Here is a 26,513-nt window from a genome sequence, read left to right as displayed (position 1 = left end):
ACCTTCCCTCTTCTCTGTTTTCTGAAACACTCGCTGCTCACAATTAAAAAAGAGGCATTGCAGGTGCTGCACAATGAGATGGAGCAAGGAACCATACAGGGTGATGCCACACAGCCCCTCATCTTATCCCAACACGGATTAGGTGATGAGGAGGAGGAAGAGGAGAAGGAGGAGGAACAGGAGCTGTTTTCCTGCGCTACAGATAATACTACCCCCACAACTGTCTTATCGTCTGTTCAGCGTGAATGGTCTGAGGAAAAGGAGAATGAGAAGGAGGAAGATGAGGAGGAAAGCATGGACAGTCGTCCTCTTGGTCAGGACAGGAAAGACTTGGCTGTTACCAGTCTGGCACACATGGCTGACTTTATGTTCCTCTGCCTTTCCCGTGACCCTCACGTTGTACACATTTTGATCGACAGTAATTATTGTTTGGTCACACTTCTAGACCCAAGCTACTGAGAGAACTTTTATCTCTCCTTCCCGCGGCGGAGAGGTCTAGTAAAATGTTGCAGCACCAGAAAGCCCTCATTGGGAATTTTTTTAATAATTCCGCATCTGAAAACGCTGGTGGCAGAAGTCACAGTTCCTTGGACAACCAAGGAGTACAGGAGAGGGAGACACAAATTCGATGCAGCAGAGGCAGGGGGACCCTGTCAACGTTGTCGGACAGTTTTCTCAGACCCTCCCAGCACCCAGGCCCTGGGTACTCTGACAAGGAGGGAAAAGTTTTGGAAGATACTGAAGGAGTACCTTGCCAACTGTACCAACGTCCTCTGTGATTCCTCTGTGCCTTATAATTATTGGGTATCCAAGCTGGACAAGTGGCATGATGTCACACAAGATGTGGAAACATCTGTGCAAAATAAAGGGAAAAGGGAAAGGGAGCCCAGACACTAGGGAAAAGGGGAAGTGAGACCTCCTAGGCTGATCTAATATCACCCTTTCTCCACTAACGTCTCTATATTTGTTCTTCACCAATCGCCGCACGCGAACCTCGCCCTGTCTTTCCCTGGCATTAGGCCCTGGCTAGGGAATGGAGGTGTTTGATCCCCTCTGACAACTAAAGACAAGAAGGGGGAACAAACAAGGGAAGATAGCTTAGCTTCAGTAGACTTCAGAAAGATGAACACCCATCCTCATAGCTCTAGAGAGGAAGAAGTAATGCACCCCTTCATAAGGGGTAATGTGAGTATCGCCAACACCTCCTTCTAGCAGACAGCAAGTATTTATACACTCTGCTCCCTCGCAAGGTGGCGTCTGGTTCTGATGCTAGCAGCTGATTTCAGCATGTAAGCAGCGCATGACATCACTACCATGTGCCCTCACATGCCGAGGTCAGCAGCTGGAATATTCACTGCTCCCCATGTCCGGGACTATGGAGATGGAGAGGAGTGAATATGAGTTATTACCTCATAAATTGACACCGGTCAGATTTAAAAAATTTGACCTGGTCATTAAGTTTAAATTTGGCTCACCAAGGGGTTAATAGCCTGATTATAGAGGCAGAGCTGCACTGAACGATCTGCAATAGATCGTTCAGTGTGTATAGGCTACAGTTGGTCTTGGCAGTGGAAGTCCTGTTTACACAGAACTATGGGCACCCCAGAGTGATGATCTTTTTCCCTGAACTAAAGATCATTTCACCTGATGAACCAGCATTTTGCTCATTCATTAGGTGATCATCAGCTTGTTTACACTGAAAGATTGGGGCCATCAGTTTGAATTTAATCACCCATGCTCTTTGTTCTCCAGGAGATAAGCTGCCACTACTGTAGAGCAGTCTTCCCACATGAGAAATTGGCCAGATTGACCCATTACAATTAATCCGATTTCAGACTTTATTTTCACAGTATTTTAGAAATAAAAGTTGTGACCTATTTAATTATGATTCAATATTAAAGAAATGATGTACAAAGAACAATAAATATAAAAAATATATGGGAAAAGCATAGGGAAGACACCAGGAAGCATCCCTGACTCCCAGGTCACTTCTGTGAAGAATGTTTTCAGAGTATTATGCCACTTTTATGGGCTCACAATAAAACATACAAGAACGAAACGGAAATGGATTGTCCTTGGAAAAATGTTATGGAGCATCATTGTGCTGTTTGTCACCTAAGCATATTAGCTTTAGCACAGCCTGTTGCCGCTTGGTCGAGGCAGTGCTTCAGTGCTTCCAGTTTCTGACTGATGGGATCATTTCGGAGATGGAGGCTGAAGAGGAGGAGAAGGAGGAGGTGCAGGAGCTGTAGAATGTGGGGGCAACCTTGAAGGACCCAGGGCCCACAATCCTCGGCGTCGGGTGGACGTGTTCCGTCCCAGGGTCCGACTGGCTCCAGGCTTCCACTATATTAACTCAGTGTGTCATCAGTGAGATGTTCCATCCCTGCCCACAAGCACTTGTCCACGTGTCCATGGTTAGGTGGACCTTCCCAGTAACTGCGTTGTTGAGGGCTCGGGTAATGTTCTGGGACACGTGTATGTGTAATGCATAGACGGAACACTGGGAGAAATAGTGGCAGCTGGGGACAAAGTACCGAGGGACGCCCACCGCCATCAGGTTGTGGAAAGCTTCCATCTCCACAAGCATAAAATTCAACATTTCGACCTCAAGCATTCGCGAAATGTGTGGATTTAGCAGTGTGGCCTGTGGGGCGTTGGATGTGTATTTGTGCTTGCATTCCAAAGACTGGGGTAGGGACAACTGAATGCTGCACTGGGACAAGGACGTAGACATGGTTGCTGATGGTGGTAGTTGCGAGTGTGCAACAACAGATGTTGGGCAGGAGGCATCTTCGCATGCGCCTTTGTCATGGGATTGTCGTGCACGTACAACAGCGGAAGAAGCAGTGGTGTCACCGGCAGACACTGTTTCTGGACCCTGGCGTTTGGCCCACCTAGTTGGATGCTTTGCTGTCATGTGTCTGAGCATGCTGGTGGTGGTCAGACTGCAACTTTTGCTTCCTCTGCTGATGCTGGCCTGGCAGATAGTGCAAATGGCCTTTTTGGGGTTATCAACAGAGTCTTTAAAAAACAACCAGACTCGGGATGACCTAACTGTTGTACTGGCAACTTTCGTCATGTTGGTGTTCCAGGGAGCAGCTGCCACCTTTTGTTTGAGGCCACCACACTGGTTGTTCCTTACTGTTGTGGTGCTACGCCTCCCTTCCCCTATGTGCTGTTGTCCTCTCTCTGCATGTCACCTTGCCTGTTTGGGCCAGTGACTTCATCGTCCACAACCTCGTCTTCCACTTCCGCACCCTGGTCCTCCTCCTGACAAATGTGTCTCATCATCATCGACACCTTTGTGTGACCGTGGCTGCTCAAATATTTGGGCATTGCTACACCCCTTCTTCTCTTACCCCACTTGAAGCTGAACAGGTGAGAGGCCAGAATCTATAATTGGAAAAGTGAACAGCTCTTCGGAGTGTCCAAGTGGGATCAGTTGTCGCCGAGCACTCAGCATTGTGGAAGGAAGGAGGATCAGGGTGAGGAATATGCGGTCCAGACTCACGGCTACTGAGACTTGACCGTGTGGAAAACAGGGTGGTTGCAAACTGATTGGAAGCATTATCTGCTATCCAATCAACAACCTTTTGACACTGCTCTGGGTTCAATAGTGGTGAGCTGCAGTCCCCTACTTATTGGGACAGGAAGGTAGGGCAACAAGATGTGGGTGTTTGTTGTGGCACAATTTCAGCTTGCCCACGGCCTTGGCCTCTGCATGCACCATCATCATCATGTCCACTTCCCCGTCCCTTGCCACGCGCCTTGCCCATTTTAAATGGAGGATGATATTTTACACAGTCTCTACAAATGGCTGGATATGTATCGCAATTATATGTGCTACGTGTGATGGATGCCCACCATTTTAAATAGCGGCCTTGTAGTTTACTATTATTGGCAGTGACCATGTGTGACTAGTTTCACTGACATACTGCTGCCAAACTGTAAATGGAGTACAGTTTTTTCCACATCACTACAAATTTCTGTATTTTTATCGCTGTAATATGGGATCACGTCTGATGATGGAAAAGATCTGTCTGTATTCTGCGGTGCTAAAATGCAAATAGAGCAGTAAAATGTTATTACTATTTAAGAAAATAATCAGAATTAAGAGAAAAAAAATAACCCTGATATCTAGTCCAACAGCTATCTGTATCAGGCAGCAGCAGACTGAATGTGCAATAGACACTATTGTGCTGTACAGTGTTCACAAATTTGTCTGTCTGCTTAACTCCTGCTATCACCTCTGAATATATGCAGCTGGATTAGTCCTCAGAATGACTGTTAGTTCAGATGGATATGCATCCTGGTGTGGAATACCTATACATAACTATTACACCACCAATTCTGTCCCTCACACAGCAGCACCTCTCCTTACTCTGCCTGTCTGAAGGTTAGACTGTGACGAGCATAGCGTCACCAGGTCTTACATAGACCGATGATGCTATGCGGCCAGCCAATCACTGTAATGCCACAACCAAGATGGCTATGGGATTACAGTGAGTGGCACACAATCCCTGCATGTTCATTTGCTCTCTAAAGACCAACAAACATGCAGGGTGGGGACCCAAGCTCCCGCTCAAGCATCCCGGAAATACTCGCCGAGCATCTCGAGCAGTGAGATGCTCGGGCAAGTACCGAGCAGTAGCGAGCATGCTCGCTCATCACTACTAGCATCACTACTAGCTAGCAATAAAAGGTATTAAATTTTAAAAAATGTGGCTCCTTCATTCACCTATATGTGCAACATTGTATCCCAAACATATGGGGCATTTTGCAATCCATTATATAGAAAACACTTATATGATTTTGGCACTTACGCTCAACACTACTCGTCATATTGTCATTTTTTTTACTTTTGAAAAAACCCTACCCTTAAACCTAAGCCCAACCTTGACCCTAAACCCAACTCCAAGCCTAAGCCTAACCCTAACGGCAAAAAAGGGCCGCTTGACAGAGCAGGAGGACCCGGGGGATGGCGGATATACTGAGGAGGGCTTTGGGACATCATTTATCTCTCTTTTGATATGTTATATCATGTCAGAAGAGAGAAATGATTTTTATAGTGGACACGCTTTTTTTGTGTGCTTCATTGAATAACGACAATCACGTGATTGGAGACCGGAAAAACTGGCCCTGATTGTGCTCTCAAGGGTCTCAGCTACACCTGGTAGCTGAGACCCTGGAGACTTTTGGGCTCTGGTTGACACTATAGACTTATACCCGATATACTTTTTAAAACAGTGATGAGGGAATAAGACCCCTTAGCGGCCGACGTTTTAATAAATATTGCCGATCATAAAAGGGCTAAGCTAACTATTCATTTTCCTGTAATTTCACTAAAAATAAGCTAAGAGATTTTACTTTTTGGAAAGGTTTTGCTTCTTTAAATTGCTGAGATCTATTGTATTCACATTTATTTTAAAAAAATGTGTGTTTGTGGGGGGGTTAAGGTGTTGAATGCACTTGTTATTAATGTAACTTAGTTAAAAAAAGTGCCATGTCTACATTTGTAACCTGTGAAATATAATGTTATGTACACTGCTCAAAAAAATAAAGGGAACACTGAAATAGCACACCCTAGATCTGAATGAATGAAATATTCTCATTGAATACTTTGTTCTGTACAAAGTTGAATGTGCTGACAACAAAATGACACAAAAATCATCAATGGAAATCAAATTTATTAACCAATGGAGGTCTGGATTTGGAGTCACCCCCAAAATTAAAGTGGAAAAACACACTACAGGCTGATCCAACTTTGATGTAATGTCCTTAAAACAAGTCAAAATGAGGCTTAGTATTGTGTGTGGCCTTCACGTGCCTGTATGACCTCCCTACAATGCCTGGGCATGCTCCTGATGAGGTTGCGGATGGTCTCCTGTGGGATCTCCTCCCAGACCTGGACTAAAGCATCCGCCAACTCCTGGACAGTCTGTGGTGCAACGTGACGTTGGTGGATGGAGTTAGACATGATGTCCCAGATGTGCTCAATCGGATTCAGGTCTGGGGAATGGGTGGGCCAGTCCATAGCTTCAAAGCCTTCATCTTGCAGGAACTGCTGACACACTCCAGCCACATGAAGTCCGGCATTGTCCTGCATTAGTAGGAACCCAGGGCCAACCGCACCAGAATATGGTCTCATAAGGGGTCTGAGGGTCTCATCTCGGTACATAATGGCAGTCAGGCTACCTCTGGCAAGCACATGGAGGGCTGTGTGGCCCTCCAAAGAAATGCCACCCGACAGCATTACTAACCCACTGCCAAACCGGTCATGCTGAAGGATGTTGCAGGCAGCAGATCGCTCTCCGTGGCATCTCCAGACTCTGTCACGTCTGTCACATGTGCTCAGTGTGAATCTGCTTTCATCTGTGAAGAGCACAAGGTGCCAGTGGTGACTTTGCCAATCATGGTGTTCTGTGGCAAATGCCAAGTGTCCTGCACGGTGTTGGGCTCTGAGCACAACCCCCATCTGTGGACGTCGGGCCTTTATACCACCTTCATTGAGTCGGTTTCTAACCTTTTGTGCAGACACATGCACATTTGTGGCCTGCTGGAGGTCATTTTGCAGGGCTCTGGCAGTGCTCCTCCTGTTCCTCCTTGCACAAAGGTGGAGGTAGCAGTCCTGCTGCTGGGTTGTTGCTCTCCTACGGCCCCCTCCACGTCTCCTGGTGTACTTGCCTGTCTCCTGGTAGCGCCTCCAGCCTCTGGACGCTATGCTGACAGACACAGCAAACATCGTTGCCACATCTCGAATTGATGTGCCGTCTTGGATGAGCTGCACTACCTGAGCAACTTCTTTTGGGCTGTAAAGTCCGTCTCATGCTACCACAAGTGTAAAAGCACAACCAACATTCAAAAGTGACCAAAACTTCAGCCAGAAAACATTGGTACTGAGATGTGGTCTGTTTTCCCACCAGCAGAACCACTCCTTTATTGAGGGTGTCTTGATAATTGCCAATAATTTCCATCTATTGTCTATTCCATTTGCACAACAGCATGTGAAATTGATTGTCAATCAGTGTTGCTTCCTAAGTGGACAGTTTGATTTCACAGAAGTTTGATTTACTTGGAGTTATATTCTGTTATTTAAGTGTTCCCTTTATTTTTTTGAGTAGTGTATTTTAATGATAGATAATATATTTAACTTGTTTGTAACTGGACCATTTATTCCCATTCCTGACCATTCACGCTTTAGGGTTTATGAAAAATACATGCAGTTTAAAGCGTTGTAAAACATTTTCTTGTTTGGACATTCAAATACTTTTTGCATCTTTTTTTTCGTGATGCATGGTGTGTACATTTTAAGTTATTTTCATACACTCTTTTTTCATTTTTTTTATAGCTATCTGGTTATATCGGTAGGAAAATAAAGGAGATACTTGTATGTTATTTTTTTTATTTATTTTTCCTTATGTCCACAAAGAACAACTAAAATGCACATTAAAATTTGTTCCCCTTTTCCGTTTAAATTTTTTTTATATGTCAGACATGTTTTTTTTTATGCAGTGGGGCTAATAATGATTTGGACTGGCAGTGGGTTTTTTATTTTAATTTTTACTTACGTTTTTTATTTATTTTTATTTAGTTATTTTTCATTTATTTTATGTATTGCGTCCCCCATAAGGTTATAACAGATCTTTAAAGGGCGTCCCAAAATTTAAATGTTTAAATTTCCCTGTAACTTGGGATGACATATTATCCCCAGTTACAGTGGAAATGCAGCCTTCTCATAGCAGAGTTGACTGTATCTCCTAGGACCCAGCAGCTTCTGCTCCCTCCCTAAACTTAGTAATCACGTGACTATAGGGTCAGGAGAAAGAAGTGCAGTTAGCTCTTTCTATTACTGTATACAAAGTTCTTGTTCAGCGCTGTGCATACAGCGATCGGAAAGACAGAGACAGTAATAAAATGTCCTGCCTTCTCTATGGGGAGCTCAGTTGTGTTTGACAACTGTCTCCTGCTCCCACAGCTGCATGATCGTGTGCAGCTATTCTATTATACAGTGTCATTTTACAACACTGTATAGTAGAACTGAAAAAAAAATTGTAATATATGAACATTTTACTAGTCCAATTATAAATATGTGCTTCTATATAATCTTGCCAGTAGAAAGATACTCCAAATTAATACCATTATCTCAATTCATACATTAAGCTAGGATCATATATTGATATATTATTTTAAATTAATGCTTCATTATTCACAAATAGAATGGAGAACCAATATAATGCTTGTCAGCTTTTCCTATCTTCCTATCTCTTTTGAAGTTTTGAAAGTTTTTTTTATATAGTGGTAAGTAAAGGTAAAAATGACCTTTTACCATGTGTAGAATTGGTTATATGAAACATAACATAAGATACATTGCACATTTAAATCCTATGGGTGTTCATAAAAAAAACAAATCTGGAAGTGAAAAGGAATATACAGGTTGAACACATTTAACGATAAGTCACAGAATGTGACATCCAAAAGTCAAATGAAAATGGCATCTAGGAGGATAAGGTAGCTCAAAGAACCCATCAGCAGTCTATCTCCATGACAGTTCAAGTGATAACTGCAAAACTGCCAACACAACAAGTGCTGGAAAATCTGCCAAGGAGCTATAACTGTACAGAAATAAATATCTTAGACATCATGACATTTGTGATTGTTGTTTACAGATAAAGATGATGAATAGAACTATGAGCTAGTTTATCAGGCATGCAACCTTTTAGTTTATATTAAATCAGAATCATATTTTTAATATAAATGATATCACTTAATTATGAAAAAATATATAATGTGCTTCTTAAATCAGATTTTGTTGCTACATAGCAATGACTTGTCAGCTTGCTTACTTCTGGAGATTTATTTATAGCATTTGAACTGTAAGTCTTTGAATTAAGTGTAACAGATTTGTGGAATTTAAAGGTACATGAACCAAAAATAAACCTGAATAGTTTAATTTTGTATACGTGATTCTAATTATAATGACCAGAAAATATAGTTGATTCACCTAAACATTTTTATTCTGACTGGGAAAATAATCATACATTCCAAGATTTGCAGACATGAAATTGCATTTATAATGTCGTTGAAAAATAAATTATGAATTATTCATTCATAGCATAACAGAAAATATAGAGCACACTAAAAATTTGAAATTGTGAAGTATCCGATACAAAACAAATTCAGGGCTAAATCAATGTTAATGAGGGCTTCAAGAAATCTTTGGGTCTTGATCTCTATAATTTGTGTGAGTCTCTATATTTTGGGGGAAACAAAATAAAAAATAATCGGCATGTTATAGCCAAAAATAAATGACTGGCTTCCAAAAACAATCTCAAAAAGTTTATTTTTTATTTTAGGGATAAATTGTATTCAGTTGCTACCCTCCCAAGCGATGGCTGTGTTTTATAGCATCCAAACCATGATTATGACCAATGCTTAATAAAACAAGAGAAATACAGAAATTAAATTAGTAATTTTTTTCCCTGCTGTATGCAACGCAGAAAAAAACACAATGCAGATAGATCCACTTACGCATTTCAAGTTACTCTAAAACTATTTTTTGGTTCGTAGAATAGTAACTCTATTTAATGTTTGTATTTCCCCTTAGGCTACAGGTTCAGTGTTTTGTTAGTATTTTACATTGGAATTTGTAAGACAAAACCAGAAGTGGGTGAAAAATACAGAAGTGGTGCACATGTTTCTATTATACTTTTCCTCTGCTTGTTCCAATCTTGATTTTAGCATACAAATAGTGATGTAAAAAACTGACCAAATACTAAACGTGTGAACGTGGCCTCAAGGTGCATGGTTAAGTGTCCTGTTTGAGAAGTTTTAATGGTGAAGGGCCATGCAGGCTCTCAAGTGATCATTTACCCCTCTTAATATGGAGCCCAAATTACATATGCATATTTTTATTTTAAATAAAAAAAATAAAATAACTGTTGAACTAGCAACAGAATCATGGGTGCCTAAGGCTTTTTGATGCATGTAGCAAGTGAAAGCTTCCCTGCCTTGTTGGACCCACAAAGAGCTACAGCATCATAAATTGTAGAAAGTGTTATTGCTGACTATGATAGAAAAATGGTGGTTATAAGTAGTGATGGGTAAGTACTAAAATGCTCGGGTGCTCGATGCTCGGGTCGAGCAAATTGGAATGCTTGGGTGCTTAACCCGAGCAATGAGCCCAATGTAAGTCCATGGGAAACTCGAGCATTTTTCAGGCGGCTCCCCCCGCCGGTCTGCAGAGGGCCTAAAAATTGCCCAAATTGATGGGAATAGTGCTCAAATGACATGGGAACAGCATGGGGAAGACCCCTGGAAACATTTCTGATTCCCAAGTCACTGCTGTCAACAACGTTGTCAGAGGTATTACGCCACTTTTACGGACTCACAATTAAACATACAAAAACAAAGCCAAAATTGATTTTCCTGGGAAATATGTTAAGGAACATCCTTTCCACGGTAATGACTTTTATATAAGGCAAAATAAATAGCCACAACCAAAAACACTCCTCCACACCTTAGGCTATGTTCACACATAGCGTTTTTGATGCATTTTTGCACTTTGCATTGCTTTCAACCAAGACAAGTGCATTCACCAGGAAATGTAATTTTAACATTTTACAACCTTATCTGGCCATGTGGTGTGTGAGACATGATCAGACACATCCTGTTCCATTTATGAAGGAGGGATTCTGAAAGCCACAAAGCCTATTTTTATAAGGCCATCAGGTGGCCTCTACTATTCTTAAAGGGCCAGCAGTCGCCCTCGCTATTGTTAGAGAGCCATCAGCAGGCTATGCTTTGTTGTTCCCATTACTAAAGAGTGGGTCTCCTATACTGTTATTGTGTATGCAGTGAGTGGCAGGGCTGGCCAAAATTTGGATGCACCTCAATACCCCTTTGAAGTGACTTAGAGGCGGGCCTCCTTAAAACAATGTTCCCATTATTAGGAAGTGGGTTTCCCATTGTGTTTGCCTATGCAGTGAATGCAAGGGCTGCCAAAAATTTGGACCTACTCCAATGCCCCTTGGAAGAGACGTAGAGGAGGGCCTCCTGAAAAAAAAATTCCCATTATTAGGAAGTGGGTCTCCCATTGTGTTTGCCTATGCAGTGAATGAAAGGGTTGCCAAAAATTTGGAGGCACTCCAATGCCCCTTGGTAGAGACATGGAGGTCAGAGGGCCTTCTGAAAACAATGTTCCCATTATTAGGAAGTGGTTCTTCCATTGTGCTTGCCTATGTAATGAATTCAAGGGTTGCCAAATATTTGGAGGCACTCCAATGCCCCTTGGAGGGAGACGTGGAGGTCAGAGTACCTCCTGAAAACAATGTTCCCATTATTAGGAAGTGGGTCTCCCATAGTATTGGCCTATGCAGTGAATACAAGGGCTGCCAAAAATTGGGAGGCACGCCAGTGCACCTTGGAAAAGACGTGGAGGAGGGCCTCATAAAAAAATGTTCCCATTAGAAAGGAGCAGGTCTCCCATACTTGTAATGCCCATGCACTAAGTGTATCGGCTGACAAATATTTACCCCAGGGGCGTATACATGAACATACTGTATAAAACATTTTTTTTACGGGCATACACACCCTTTAAAAAAATTATGTGGGTGTTGTATCACAGACCACAGTCACCCAGGTGATATGGTGGTGGAGGATGAGAATGAGGAGAAGGAGGAGGACAAGAGCAAATAGCCAAAATCAGGAAGCGTATACCCATGTGTGGGTGTGAAAAGCTGCATGGGAATATGCCTCCCAAAAAAAGACACTGGATTTGAGTTTATGTTACGATGCTATCATTCTGTGGTGTTGAGAAGTCTGGCCCAATCCAGCCCTTGTTCATTTTTGTAAGAGTCAGCCTGTCAGCATTTTCAGTTGACAGGCAGATGCGCTTATCAATTATAATTTCACCAGCGGCACTAAAAACCCGCTCTGATAAAACGCTAGTGGCAGGGCAGGCCAGGACCTCAAAGGCATAGAGAGCCAGTTCATTCCACGTGTCCAGCTTGGAAACCCAATAATTATAAGGCACATTTGAATCACGGAGGACATTGGTACGGTCAGCAAGGTACTCCCTCAGCATTTTCCCAAACTTTGCACTCTTTGTGAGAGCACCTTGCTCCTCAGGGCCTGTGCAATGGGAGGGGCTGAGAAAACTCTCCCAGAACTTACACAGTGTTCCCCTGCCTCTGCAGGATTGGAGTTGTGTCTCTCTCGCCTGTACTCCTTGGTTGTCCAACGAACTGTGACCTCTGCCGCCAGCGTTTTCAGATGGGAATTTTTTTAATAGTTCCGCAACAAGGGCCTTCTTGTACTGCCCCATTTTTGTAGACCTGTCCGCCTCAGGAATAAGAGATATAAAGTTCTCCTTGTAGCATGGGATTACAAGTGTCACCAACCAGTAATGACTGTCACCCAAAATTTTGAGAACGTGAGTGTCACGGGAAAGGCAGCGTAACATAAACTCAGCCATGGGTGCCAGACTGCTAACAGGCAAGACTTCTGTGTCCTCACCAAGAGGACGACTGACTAGGCTTTCCTCCTCCTCCCTGTCCTCAGGCCATCCACGCTGAACAGACAGTATGACAGTTGTGCAGGTAGTACCATCTATAGTGCATGAAACTAGCTCCTGTTCTTCCTCCTCTTTCTCATTGTCACCCAATCCACATTGGGATGAGATGAGGCTGGGCTGTGTGTAATCACCCTGTATGGTTCCTTGCTCCATCTCATCATGCTCCGCCTGCAATGCATCCTCTTTGATTGTGAGCAGAGAGCATTTCAGAAGACAGAGAAGCGGGATGGTGATGCTAATTATGATGTCATTGCCGCTCACCATCTTGGTGGAGTCCTCAAAGTTTTGGAGGATGGTACAGATATCTGAAATCCATGTCCATTCCTGATGTCTTATGTGTGGAGTCTGAACTGAATACTGACAGCCTTGTTGAAGCTGTTACTCAACAACTGCCCTCTTCTGCTCACAAATCCTTCCCAACATCTGCAGTGTAGAGTTCCAACGCGTGGGGACATCACACACCAGTTGGTGAGCCGGAAGCTGCAAAAGCTGCTGAAACACGGCAAGGGCGGCGGAAGCTGTAGCTGACTTTCTAAAATGGGCACACAGGCAGCGTATTTTGACAAGTAGATCCGGCAGCTCTGGGAAGGTTTTGAGAAACCGCTGAACCACGAGGTTAAACACATGGGCCAGACATGGTACATGTGTGAGCTCGCCTCGCCACCAGGTTCTGGCCATTGTCACTCACGACCATGCCTGGCTGTAGGTTCAGTGGTATCAGCCACAGATCTGGCTGCTCTTTCAGAGCTGTCCACAACTCTTCAGCATTGAGTGGTTTGTCACCTAAGCATATTAGCTTCAGCACAGCCTGTTGCCGCTTGGCCGAGGCAGTGCTGCAGTGCTTCCAGCTTGTGACTGATGTGGTCATTTCGGAGATGGAGGCTGAAGAGGAGGAGGTGCAGGAGCTGTAGACTGTGGGGGCAACTCTGATTGACCTAGGGCCCGCAATCCTCAGCGTCGGCAGGATGTGTTCCGTCCCAAGGTCCGACTGGGTCCCGGCTTTCACTATGTTAACCCAGTGTGCCGTCAGTACCATCCCTGCCCACAAGCACTTGTCCACGTGTCCGTGGTTAGGTGGACTTTCCCTGTAAATACATTGTTGAGGGCACGGCTAATATTGTGCTTGTGTAATGCGGGGATGGCACACTGGGAGAAATAGTGGCGGTGGGGGACCAATTACCGAGGGACGGCCATCAAGTTGCGGAAAGCTTCCATCTCCACAAGCCTGAAAGGCAACATTTTTAGCTCAAGCATTTGTGAAATGTGGGCATTTAGTAGTGTGGCCTGTGTGGCTTTGGCTGCGTACTTGCGCTTGCATTCCAAGGACTGGGGTAAGGACAGCTGAACACTGCACTGGGACTAGGGCATGCTTGCTGATGTTGCTAGTTGAGCGTGTACAACGACACTTGCAGGGCAGGAGGCATCTTCACATGCACTATCAACAGGGGATTGGCTTGCATGCACAACAGTGGAAAAAGCAGTGGTGTCACCCGCGTACACTGTTCCTGGACCCTTGGGTTCGGAACACAAAGTCAGGTGCTTTGCTGCCACATGCCTGATCATGCTGCTGGTTTTCAGGCTGGTAGTTTCGCTACCCTTGCTGATGCTGGCCTGGCAGGTGGTGCAAATGGCCTTTTTGTGGTTATCGGCAGAGCCTTTAAAAATAATCAGACTCAGGAAGACCTAACAATTGTACTGGCAACTTCCTTTGTGTTGATGTTAGGGGGAACGGTTGCACGCCTTCTGTCTGTGGCCAGCACAATTCTTCCTCCTGCCTGTTGGGGTGCTCTGCCTCCCTCCCCCTCTGTGCTGCTGTCCTCGCTCTGCATGTCCTCCTGCCAGGTTGGGTCAGTTACTTTATCATCCACCACCTCGTCTTCCACTTCCGCACCCTGGTCCACCTGACTTTCTGGCAATTTTGTTTCATCATCATTAGTGTTGAGCCACCCCCGTAGTGTTCGAGTTCGGTTCGGTTCGTCGAACACCCGTGTGTTCGCCGAACTGTTCGTCGAACTGTTCGTCGAACACCTTCGAACACCGTTAAAACCAATGGCAGGCAAACAAAAACACATAGAAACACATAGAAAACACCTTCAAAGGTGTCCAAAAGCTGACAAACTGCTCAGAAGACACAACTAACACATGGAAAAGTGACAAGTACATATAGTCATGCGAAAAGAAAAGAGGTGGAGGAGTAAAAGGAGGGGGAGACACAGATATAGGCATGTCATGCCCTTCTAAAATCCAAAAAGTGAGAAGCCGAGACGGCCAGTCCGCTCCTGCCCGTGCCACCTCCGTGTCGCCGGGTTTGTGCCAGAGCCGCGGTGAACCCTGACGGCCAGCCCCCCTCTCCCAATACTGGTGCCTGTCCGCTGGTGGGTCGAGAGAGCCCCCCTGTGGTGGAGGCAGCTCTAAGCTTTTTAATTTAAATTGTCCCTCTAATTTGAATGAATACACTTTAAATCCATTTACAAGGATCTATTGGAGGGCAAGTCTCATGCCAGCAGCCGCGTAATTCCAGCTCCAGTAGCGTCCACTAAAGCTGCTGCAGTTAAAAAGCTTTTATAAGGATCGAGCTCGGCTGTCCACCGCAAGGCATCCTAGTGCCAGTCCCAGCCCCTATGCCTTGGGGTGCCTCCTGATGCTCTTCACTGAGTATCCCGTGGTCCCGAAGCATTTCCTTTGAAAAAATGAAGTGTCCAAACTACAGGTGGTGTAGCTTGCTTAACAGCCGGGATAATCCGCTGACTAGCAGACACTGCTACTAGGCACAAAGTATTTCCTGGGCTAGATGCAGTTAAAAATTTGTAATTAGATACTCTCGTTGGATGCTGAGAAAGCATTCCATAGAGTCTCCTGGCACGCCATATATGATTCTCTTAAAAAGCTTGGGGTAGGGGCCTAGGGGACCCTTTTATAGCCAAAATCACGGCCCTGTATCACAATACGTCACCTAGGCTGAAGATAAATGGAACTGTAGCACCGAGGGCTCGGTTGCTACAGACGTATTGCACCTCACCCAGAGGTGTGATATCTCACTCTCAGATAAGGATGGAGTGTGGATCAGGACCCGACACCTGCATGCATTACACCACATTGCCGTGGGGCAGGGCGACCAATATGCCCCTGAGATGGGCACGACAGTCCCTGTCCCTGGCTGGAGTGGGGGGAGGGAACACTGAGGAAGGGGAACCCTGCAGTGCAGGAGCAGGGAGGAAGCAGTTCCTGGGTGCATTGAGAAGGGAGTATAAAAGGTGGGCACCATCTTAGTTCAGTGCAGAGAAGTCTGAGCAGAAGTGGCAGGGAGCAGGGGCTCTGCATGAGCTCTGCTCCGGAGGCGGGCCTAGTAACAGAGGCCCAGGCCTGCAAGAGGGAGAAGGAAGGAAGAGGAGCGGAGAAGGCTCCAGGAACGAGGAATGAAGGGATCCCAGGGGTGCGGACGGGCGAGTCGCCACCGCACGCCCGAATCCACCTGCGTGGAGGGGTCAGGCCAAAGGGGGAGATCGGTCCCCGAACTAGTGGAGGCAGGAAACGACCCTCAGCTAGAAACCGGAGGCTCTGACATTTTATGACGCGCAGCCCCTTGCTCCACCCGCTAGGAAGGCACCACATAGGGTCAGGGAAACTGGCGCCAAGTTTACCAAGAGGAGGCCCGAGGCAGCCGGACAGAAGTGTTGGTAAGAAAGGCCAGACAAAGGACACACAAAGGGGGTCCTGTGAAGCGCTCCAAAGTTATCTGGGAGTTGTCTGAGCCCCTCACCTGGTGAGCACAGTACGACGTGGGCAGCCGTTACCTGCAGACGTGGTCTGGATAATAAGAACTGTGAGTAAAGGCCCTGAACGGCATCACTGACTCCGTGTCGTTACTGCTGCTGCCCTGCACCATCACCCCCATCCTCCGCATACACTGCCCTGAGGCTATACTCCTCCCGTGGGGAGTTATGCTACGCTCTGCTGCACCCACAACACCAGCCTTAGCGGTCTGCCCTGTAGCGGCGGTTCACTCTGACCGCAATCCACGGGTGGCGTAGTCGGACATTTAAACATCAAAACCACATAAATAGTTCCGCCACTGGTTTGACCGCCCTGAGCCACGGAACCGGATCGCCGCCACGAAGACTACAACCACCAGCATCCACCAAAAAGTGTCCGGCTCCGGGTGTCCCAAGGCCCAGGGGGTGCGTCAGAACATTTTCATCACCTTTCACAATCACCAATGGGACAAGGCAGGGATGTCCTCTGTCCCCTCTCTTATACAAACTAGTGACAGAGCACCTGCTCTCATCAATTCGCCATAACCCCAATATTAGGTGGATTGAGGTGGGAGGCACCGAGTACAAGTGCTCTCTATTTGCTGATGATGTCCTAGTATATATCACTCAATCACATATATCCATCCCTGCTGTTATGGCTGAAATAGATCACTTTGTTACATGGTAAAATTTTAAAATCAATGCAGCGAAGTCTGAGGCCCTCGATGTCTCCCTCCCTAAATCCATATAGGATTCCATCCAGTCCAACTTTCCCTTTGCCTGGCCCTCACAGGGTATCAAATACTTAGGAATTCCTATTCATAGAGACCTCTCCCATCTATGTTATCTTAATTTTGGGCCCTTTATTGAACAATTCCATACAGACCACGGTTGGCAAGTTAGAACTGTAAGATTCACTACGTGAACCACTGGTGTTTTGTGGAAAAGCACATGTACACCGCGTTCCAAATTATTATGCAAAAAGTGTTTAGGAGTGATAAGGGAAGAATTTGTTTGTTTGTCAGTTAAACTCATTGATGGTGATGTGTGTCAGGGCTCTTTATATCACTGTAAGCAATTGCAGACACCTGTGCTAATTAGTTTGGCAGGTGTGTCCAATGAAAGGCAAGACTACTTAAGAAGGCTCTCTCACATTATTAAGCAGCCTACATTTTCTGCCAAAATGGGAAAGAAAAATGATGTGTCGGCTGCTGAGAAGCAACAAATTGTGGAGTGTTTAGTTCAAGGCATGACTACAATCAACATTGTGCGATGATCAGGATGAAGTGTCTTGGCAATCAAGAAGTATGTAGCTGATTCACAGTACACACGTGTGCGTGCTGATAAGGGCAAATTGAGGACTCTTTCCTACAGGCAATTACGTCAGGTTGAAACAGCAGCGGCAAAAAAGCCTTGTCATAGCAGCAGACAAGTTTTTGAAGCTGCTTGTGCCTCCAACGTCCCCCGAACAACAAGATGCAGGGTCCTTCAGAGGTTTTCAGCTGTGCATATGCCATCCTGTCGACCTCCTCTATCCACTTCACACAAGCAGAAACGGCTCCAGTGGGCCAAACATTACATGAAGACTGATTTCAAAACTGTTTTGTTCACGGATGAGTGCCGTGCAGCGCTCGATGGTCCAGATGAATGGAGTGGAGGATGGCTGGTTGATGGACACCCCATGCAAACACGGCTACAGCGCCAACAAGGAGGAGGTGGAGTAATGTTTTGGGCTGGAATCATGGGGAGAGAGATTGTCGGCCCCTTTAGGATCCCTGAAGGCGCTAAAGATGAACTCCATAATGTATGTGGATTTTCTCAAACAGCACTTCCTGCCATGGTTCAAGAAGAAGAACCGTGTATTTCACAGCAAGATCATTTTTCTGCATGATAATGCACCATCTCATGCTGCACATAAAACATCTGCATCTCTGGCTGATATGGGCATAAAAGGGGACAAACTTATGGTGTGACCCCCATGCTCCCCTGACCTCTACCCCATTCAGAACCTTTGGAGCATCATTAAAAGGAGTGTCTATGATGGCGGGAGGCAGTTCACATCTAAGCAACAGCTCTGGGAGGGTATTCTGTCCTCATGCAAAACAATTGAAGCAGAAACCATCCAAAACCTGACAAATTCAATGGACGAGAGAGTTCAGAAGCTCCTTTCGAACAAGGGGTCCTATGTGAAAATGTAACATCACCTAGAATAAAGTTTTGAGTTGAAAACTGTTTGATTTCAGTTTCTAACAACCTGCTAATGCTTATAATTTCAAAAATGACCATTTTTTTGGTCTTTATTAAAATGAAAAGGTTGATCGAAAAGTTTGGGGGATCTAAGAGTGTGGCAACCCAGTAGTCATGATTACTTCGAATTCTGACAATATGAGGGTCATGCTGCAGGTAGTGCAGCAAGAAGGCACTTATGTGTCTTGCGCATCTCGGAGCCCCAAAATTATTTTCCGGGCTAGATGCAGCTAAAAATTATTTTTAATTTTAAATCTGGTGAAGCTTATTATAGATGGCCTAATAGGATCAGTGCTGCACACTGCTACAAAGCCCAAATTATTTTCCAGTCAAGATACAGATAAACATGATTAGTAATTTGAAAGCTTAAAACGGTTGGTAGGGTGATTTTAACCAATCATCAAGCTTTTACTCTCCCCAGGATGACACAAGGGTAGAAAAGTCGTTTCGGATCCATGATTTTTTCATCTTTATGAACGTGAGTCTGTCTACATTATCAGTGGAGAGCCGCGTGCGCTTATCTGTCAGCACACCACCAGCAGCGCTGAACACACGTTCAGACAGAACGCTGGCTGCGGGGCATGACAAGATCTCCAAGGCGTAAGTGGCTAGCTCCGGCCATTTATCCAGATTGGAAGCCCAAAAAGAGCAAGGGTCCAGTGACACAGTCGTGGCTTCAATGTTTACTTGGAGATACTCCTGTACCATCGTCTCTAGGCGTTGACTATGTGTCAGACTTCTTGTCTCCTGTGGCCTTGCAAAGGATGGGCTAAAAAAGTGGTGAAATGATTCCGCAAAATTGATGTTACCAGCAGATACTGTGGTTCTGTTACGGTTTGAGTGCTGAACACTTGACGGTCCCACGGTTGACAAGTTGGAACTGTGAGATTCACTACGTGCACCACTGGTATTTTGTGGAAAAGCACATGTAAGATTCTGCAACAGTCTCTGCTGATACTCCTGCATGCGTGCATCCCTTTCTATGGCAGGAATAATTTCTGCAAATTTACTTTTGTACCGGGGATCTAACAGTGTGGCAACCCAGTAGTCAGGATTATTTCTAATTCTCACAATTCGAGGGTCATGTTGCAGGTAGTGCAGCAAGAAGGCACTCATGTGTGTTGCGCATCCAGGAGCACCAAGTCCCTGTTGTGTTGGTGGCGAGGTAACAATCATGCTTCCTTCCTCTGTCCTCTCCCCCCAACCTCGCACAACAGAAATGTGATCAAGGTCTCCCTCATCTGATGAGTCTTCCATCAGTTCGTCCTCCACTTCTTCCTGGGCTCCTGCACCTTCCTCACTAGTTTGGCTGCTACCATGCGCCCTGGTAAAACCATCTCCCCCACCCTCACATGCCTGCCGCCTTGGTGCTGCCGACCGTCTGGACCTTGCAGATGTTAGCCCTTCCGCATACAACTCCTCCTCCTCTACTTCCTCCACCTCCTCTTGTGCCACCACCTGACTCCGAATTCTGTTTAACATGTGCTCCAGCATGTAAATCACCGGAATAGTCATGCTGATAATGGCATCGTCAGCACTAAACATCTTCGTCGCCATTTCAAAACTGTGCAGAAGGGTGCATAGGTTCCTGATCTGAGACCACTCCTCCAGCGTGATTTGCCCCACCTCTGAATCTCGTTGGCCCAGGCTATACGTCAGAACGTATTGCACCAGGGCTTGTCGGTGCTGCCACAGTCGCTGCAACATGTGCAGAGTTGAATTCCACCGGGTAGGCACATCGCATTTTAGCCGGTGAAGTGGCAGGCCCAACGACTTCTGTAGAGATGTAAGTCGCTGAGCTGCGGGATGCGAACGGCGGAAGTGAGCACACAGCGACCGTGCCCTCTGCAGAAGGCCATCTAGTCTGGGATAGTGGGCTAAAAATTGCTGGACAACCAGGTTCAACACGTGAGCCATACAAGGCACGTGTGTGACATTGCCCCGGCGAAGGGCCGCACCCAGGTTTGCAGCATTGTCGCACACGGCCTTCCCTGGTTTCAGGTCCAGTGGAGACAACCATTCATGAAATTGGTTCTCCAGAGCTGACCACAACTCCTCAGCTGTGTGACTCACATTTCCCAGACATTTCAATGTAAAAACCGCCTGATGACGTTGAGCCCAACTGCCAGCATAGTAAGGAGGTGTGCAGGATCCCTTCTGCGCAGTTAGAAAGCTTGTGGCATGACCAGACAGGCTTTGGGTGCAGGTGGAAGATCGAGAGGAGGTTGAGGAGGCAGAAGCAGTGGAGGAACTTTGACATAAAGAGGATTGACGCACAACTCGTGGGGACGGCAAGACTTGGACAGCAGCCCCTTGTCCTGCTGTCACCATAGTTACCCAGTGCCCAGTCAGCGACATGTAACGCCCCTGTCCATGCCTACTCGTCCAAGTGTCTGTGGTGAAATGCACCCTGTCACACACAGAGTTTCTCAAAGAAGCGGTGATGTTGTGTGCGACATGCTGGTGGAGCGCAGGCACACCTTTCTTTGAGAAGTAGTGCCGACTGGGCATCTGGTACTGGGGCACTGCGACGGACATAAGGTCTCGAAAATCCTCTGTGTCCACCAGGCGGAAAGGCAGCATTTCTGTAGCCAAGAGCTTGCAGATGGTGAAATTCAACCTCTTAGCTTTCTCATGGCTAGGAGGAAATGGTCTTTTACTTGTCCACATCTGAGGGACCGAGGGCTGGCTATTGTGCTTAGACGGGGTTGATAAGGGTGTCCCCGGCAAACTGCCGGTCTGTGAGGAAGATGCAGGCGGACATGTTAGGTTGCCTTGATTCAAAGGTGGTGCTATCGATGTCGGACAGCGCTCAACACCAGCTGGTGTTACCACCTCCAAAGAAAATGATGACCTGCCAATCACGCTGGCTGTTGCGGGTAAAGAGGTGGCAGGTCTGCGCCCCAAAACAGGTGTGACTGCTGTCCCCCCAGTCACAGAGGATGAAGAGGCCGCGGATGCACAAGATATGGCAGACGGTGATTGGCCCGGCCGGCTAGGCCGCATTGTAGCACACTGAGCTTCCCACTGCAACTTATGCTTCATGTCCATGTGCCGGTTCATGCATGAAGTACTCAAACTATGTATTTTTTGGCCTCTACTTAGCTTTTGCTGACAAATGTTACAGATAACACGAGTTGGGTCATCTTTATCGATCTGAAAAAATGCCCAGGCTATGCAAGGCTTAGCACCCATGCGACCTGAAGAGCCACCACGACTTGTGGTGAGAGGCAGAGTTGTGTTTGAGGATGCAGTTGTTGACGTGCTTCCAGTACTACGTCTCTGTCCAGGAAGGCGCAACCTGACCTCGTCGTCACTAGCATCTTCCTCCACCTCCTCTGCTGACCTCATCTCTTGGCTGACTGTGGGTTGACAGTAAGTGGGATCTCCGACCTCATCATCATCACCCTGTGCGTTATCACACCCGTCGTCCTCAGAGCCAACCTGTTCCTGCCCTGACAAAAAACTAAAGTTGTCGCTCCAATCAGGTATTTGAGTCTTATCATCGTCTTCCTCATTGTCTCCACCAACAGGAGTTACAGTTTGGGAATGAGGGTCTACATTATGGTCAGAACCTTCTGCGTCTGGTCCTGGATCCGACTCATAAAGATTCTGGGCATCAGTGCAGATCATTTCCTCGTCTGGATTCACAGAAGCGCTGGAGTCGACCTCTGATTCCCAGGCTATAGTATGAGTAAACAGCTCTGCAGACTCAACCATCTGTTCTACCTCATACTCAGACGGGCAGCTGGAGATTTGGGAGCTGTGAGGAAGCAAGTGCGATTTGGGTGACACCTTTGAGGACTGGAGTATTTGTGATGTTGAAGTTGATGTGGAGGAGAGTCCACTTAAAGGAGCACTTGATATCCGTTGAAGCACCTGCTGTTTTTGTGCCTCATCTGGAATTTGTAGCGATTGGCGTGGCCGTAAGAAAGGGATCTTATCACATTGTCCGCTAAAAGAAGTAGACATTTTAGTTTGGCTGGAAGATGGTCTTTCTTCTGCACCTACCCCACGGACACAACCTTTTTTCCCCTTCCCAACACGCCTATTCCCCTTTCCACCAGCAGCAGGCCTTTTTCCACTCATTTTGGTGGTTAACTAATTCACAACTCTGGAGTTGATTGCACAAAAAAACAATGGATGGTAACCGAGCAGAGCTGAGTGGCCAAACTGTGGTATTAGGCCAAAACTATTGGCTGGGCTAGATGCAGAAAAAAATTATTTTTAATTTGCAACCTGATGGAGGTCAGTATAGATGGACTAATAGAACAAGTCCCACACGCTGCTAGAAGCCCAAATATTTTTTCAGAGATAAATGAAGAAAAAAATTATTTTTAATTTGCAACCTGATGGAGGTCAGTATAGATGGACTAATAGACCAAGTCCCACACACTGCTAGAAGCCCAAATATTTTTTCAGAGCTAGATGCAGAAAAAAATTATTTTTAATTTGCAACCTGATGGAGGTCAGTATAGATGGACTAATAGACCAAGTCCCACACACTGCTAGAAGCCCAAATATTTTTTCAGAGCTAGATGCAGAAAAAAATTATTTTTAATTTGCAACCTGATGGAGGTCAGTATAGATGGACTAATAGACCAAGTCCCACACGCTGCTTGAAGCCCAAATATTTTTTCAGAGATAAATGAAGAAAAAAATTATTTTTAATTTGCAACCTGATGGAGGTCAGTATAGATGGACTAATAGACCAAGTCCCACACACTGCTAGAAGCCCAAATATTTTTTCAGAGCTAGATGCAGAAAAAAATTATTTTTAATTTGCAACCTGATGGAGGTCAGTATAGATGGACTAATAGACCAAGTCCCACACATTGATAGAAGCCCAAATATTTTTTCAGAGCTAGATGCAGAAAAAAATTATTTTTAATTTGCAACCTGATGGAGGTCAGTATAGATGGACTAATAGACCAAGTCCCACACACCGCTAGAAGCCCAAATATTTTTTCAGAGCTAGATGCAGAAAAAAATTATATTCAATTTGCAACCTGATGGAGGTCAGTATAGATGGACTAATAGAATGATGCTATGCCCAAAAGATTTTACTTCACTAGGTGCATTAAAAAAATTGGTATTCTATACACAGGTGGTATATCTTGCAACACAGATAGGCTACTCCACTGACTAACACACTCTGCAATAGGCCAAAAAGGATTAGCTTTGCTAGATTCAGCCAAATGCTGTGAAAAAAACTTGCACAGCACTGGCACAGACCTGCCTGGCAAAAACTGATAGGAACTGATGTAACCTAGTCCTGAAAAGGACTCCAATTACAATTAGTCTTTACTCCCACAATCTATCTATTTAAGAGCACAGACCTGCCTGATAAAAGTCGTAGGAAATGCTGTAACCTAGTCCTTAAAAGGACTGCAATCACAACTATTCCCTACTCCCAAGCTATCTGTATATTTGTGCGAAAATTGGCTTGAAATTAACAAGGTATAGCGCACACAGCAACAGCGGTGCCGTCTAACACGCAGCTGCAGCAGTGAGAAAATGGTGGCGACGGGGAAAATGGCTTGGTCTTATAGGGCAAGGACATGTGACATACACTGCCAATCACACATGCCCTTGCTTGTGTGAAAAAAAGCACTTCGCTCCGTGTGTGCGCTGCTGATAGGCTGACAGATTGCACCTCCCCACTGCAAATGCGGGAAAGAGAAAAAAAAATGGAGATCTTCATTGTTCCTGCAGAGATCCATCCCCTGCCCCTCCCCCCGCCCCGCTGTACACTCAAACTGCGTATTAACATTAATTTTCATCATTACTGAGAAAAAATCCAGTTATGATTTTGGTGCACGAACAGTTATCGAACATAACCTCGAATAGCCGAATTTTTCTCAAATTGTTCGTGTTCGCCGACCGGCTCGAACACCGCCCAAAACAGCTCGAATTTGAGATTGGCGAACAGTTCGAGTAGAACAACGCTCATCTCTAATCATCATCCACCTGTTGTGACACTTTCCCACCGTTGAATTCGTGTGACCGTGGCTGCTCAAATATTTGGGCATCGCTAAATGCGATCTCCTCTTGCCCTGCTTCAAGTGGACCGGGCGAGATGCCCGAATCTATAAATGGAAAAGTGAACAGCTCTTCGGAGTGTCCAAGTGTGGGATCAGTTGTCTCTGGGCACTCGGCATTGTGGGAGGAAGGAGGATCAGGGTGAGGAATATGCAGTCACGACTCACAGCTACTGAGACTTGACAGTGTGGAAGACAGGGTGGTGGTGGTGGCTAAGTGACTGGAAGCATTATCTGCTTTCCAACCAATACCCTTTTCACACTGCTCTGTGTTCAATAGTGGTGTTCTGTGGTCCTCTATTAATTGGGACAGGAAGGTCGAGCGAGAAGATGTGGGTGTTTGTTGTGGCACAATTTCAGCTTGCCCACGGCCTCCAATTCCCCATCACTTGCCGCGTGCCTTGCCTATTTTAAATGGAGGACAATATCTTCCACGCTCACTACAAATGGCTGAATTTGGAGCGAACTTATATGTTATCCGTGTGACGGACAAACTACAGTTTTAAATAGCTGGCCTTTAGGTAACTATTTTTAACAGCGCTGACTTCGTGTCAATAAGTTCTCTGACACACTGCAACAAAATTTCAATGGAGGCCAGAAATGGCAATATTTTCAGTGCAATTATATGTGATCCATGTGACTGACAAACCACAGTTTTAAATAGCTGGCCTGTAGGTAACTATTTTTAACAGCGCCAAACTCGTGTCAATAAGTTCACTGACAAACCACAGTTTTAAATAGCTGGATTTTTAGCGCTGGAATATGGAAAGGACCTGGCTGCAGTGCCAACAAGCAAATGGAGCAGAAAAACTGTGTTCTCTGGATTGCTTTTTAAGCAAATAATCAGGATTAACATAAAATATATATATATTCCTGGCCCCTGATACCTGGGCCTATTTCTACAAATATCTGTAAAAGCACCAGCAGACAGAACTGGAATGGACCCTCTTGCTATGTGCACTGCAGTCTGCTATATACCCTGCCTGCCTAGCACTGATATCTCTGGAGCTGGATTAGTCCTCAGAAGGACTCATAGTTGAGATGGATATACTGTATATATATGTTGTGGTATACCTACACTAACTAGAAACAAGCAAATCTCTCTCCAGCTCAGCAGCAGCTCTCCCTACACTGTCTGATTCCGGAGTGACTGTCACGAGCATGGCGGTGCCCGGTCTGATATAGACCTGATGACGCAGTGCAGCCAGCCAATCACTGTAATGCCACAACCAACATGGCTGAGGCATTACAATGTGTGACAGAAGATCCCTGCATGTTAATTGATGCTCTAAAGAGCATCAAACATGCAGGGAGGGGACCTGAGCTCCCGCCAAGCAACTTCAGAACTACTCGAAAAGCGCCGAGCATCTCAAGCAGTGAAATGCTCGGGCGAGCATCGAGCAGTAGCGAGCATGCTCGCTCATTACTAGTTATAAGGCATCTCAGTATACTTGCTGATCACTGACCACTAGGTACAGTGGGGAAAACAAGTATTTGATACACTGCCGATTTTGCAATTTTTCCCACCTGCAAACAATGGAGAGGTCTGTAATTTTTATTGTAGGTATACTTTAACTGAGAAAGAATCTAAAAAGAAAAAACAGACAATCACATAGAATGATTTTTAAATAATTAAATTGCATTTTATTGCATGAAATAAGTACTTGATCACCTGCCAAATAGCAAGAATTCTGACTCCCACAGACCTGTCAGCTTTTTCTCCTACTTTGCACTTATTACCTGTATTAATTGCACCTGTTTGAACTCGTTACTGGTATAAAAGACAACTGTCCACACATTCAATCAATCACACTCCAACCTCTCCACTATGGCCAAGACCAAAGAGCTGTCTAAGGACACCAGGGACAAAATAGTAGACCTACACAAGGCTGGGATGGG

This window comes from Phyllobates terribilis, unplaced genomic scaffold (assembly GCF_046119375.1).
Source record: "Phyllobates terribilis strain yellow unplaced genomic scaffold, ASM4611937v1 Scaffold_3__8_contigs__length_932513732, whole genome shotgun sequence".
Taxonomy (NCBI): domain Eukaryota; kingdom Metazoa; phylum Chordata; class Amphibia; order Anura; family Dendrobatidae; genus Phyllobates; species Phyllobates terribilis.
Note: the sequence above shows the minus strand (reverse complement) of the source record.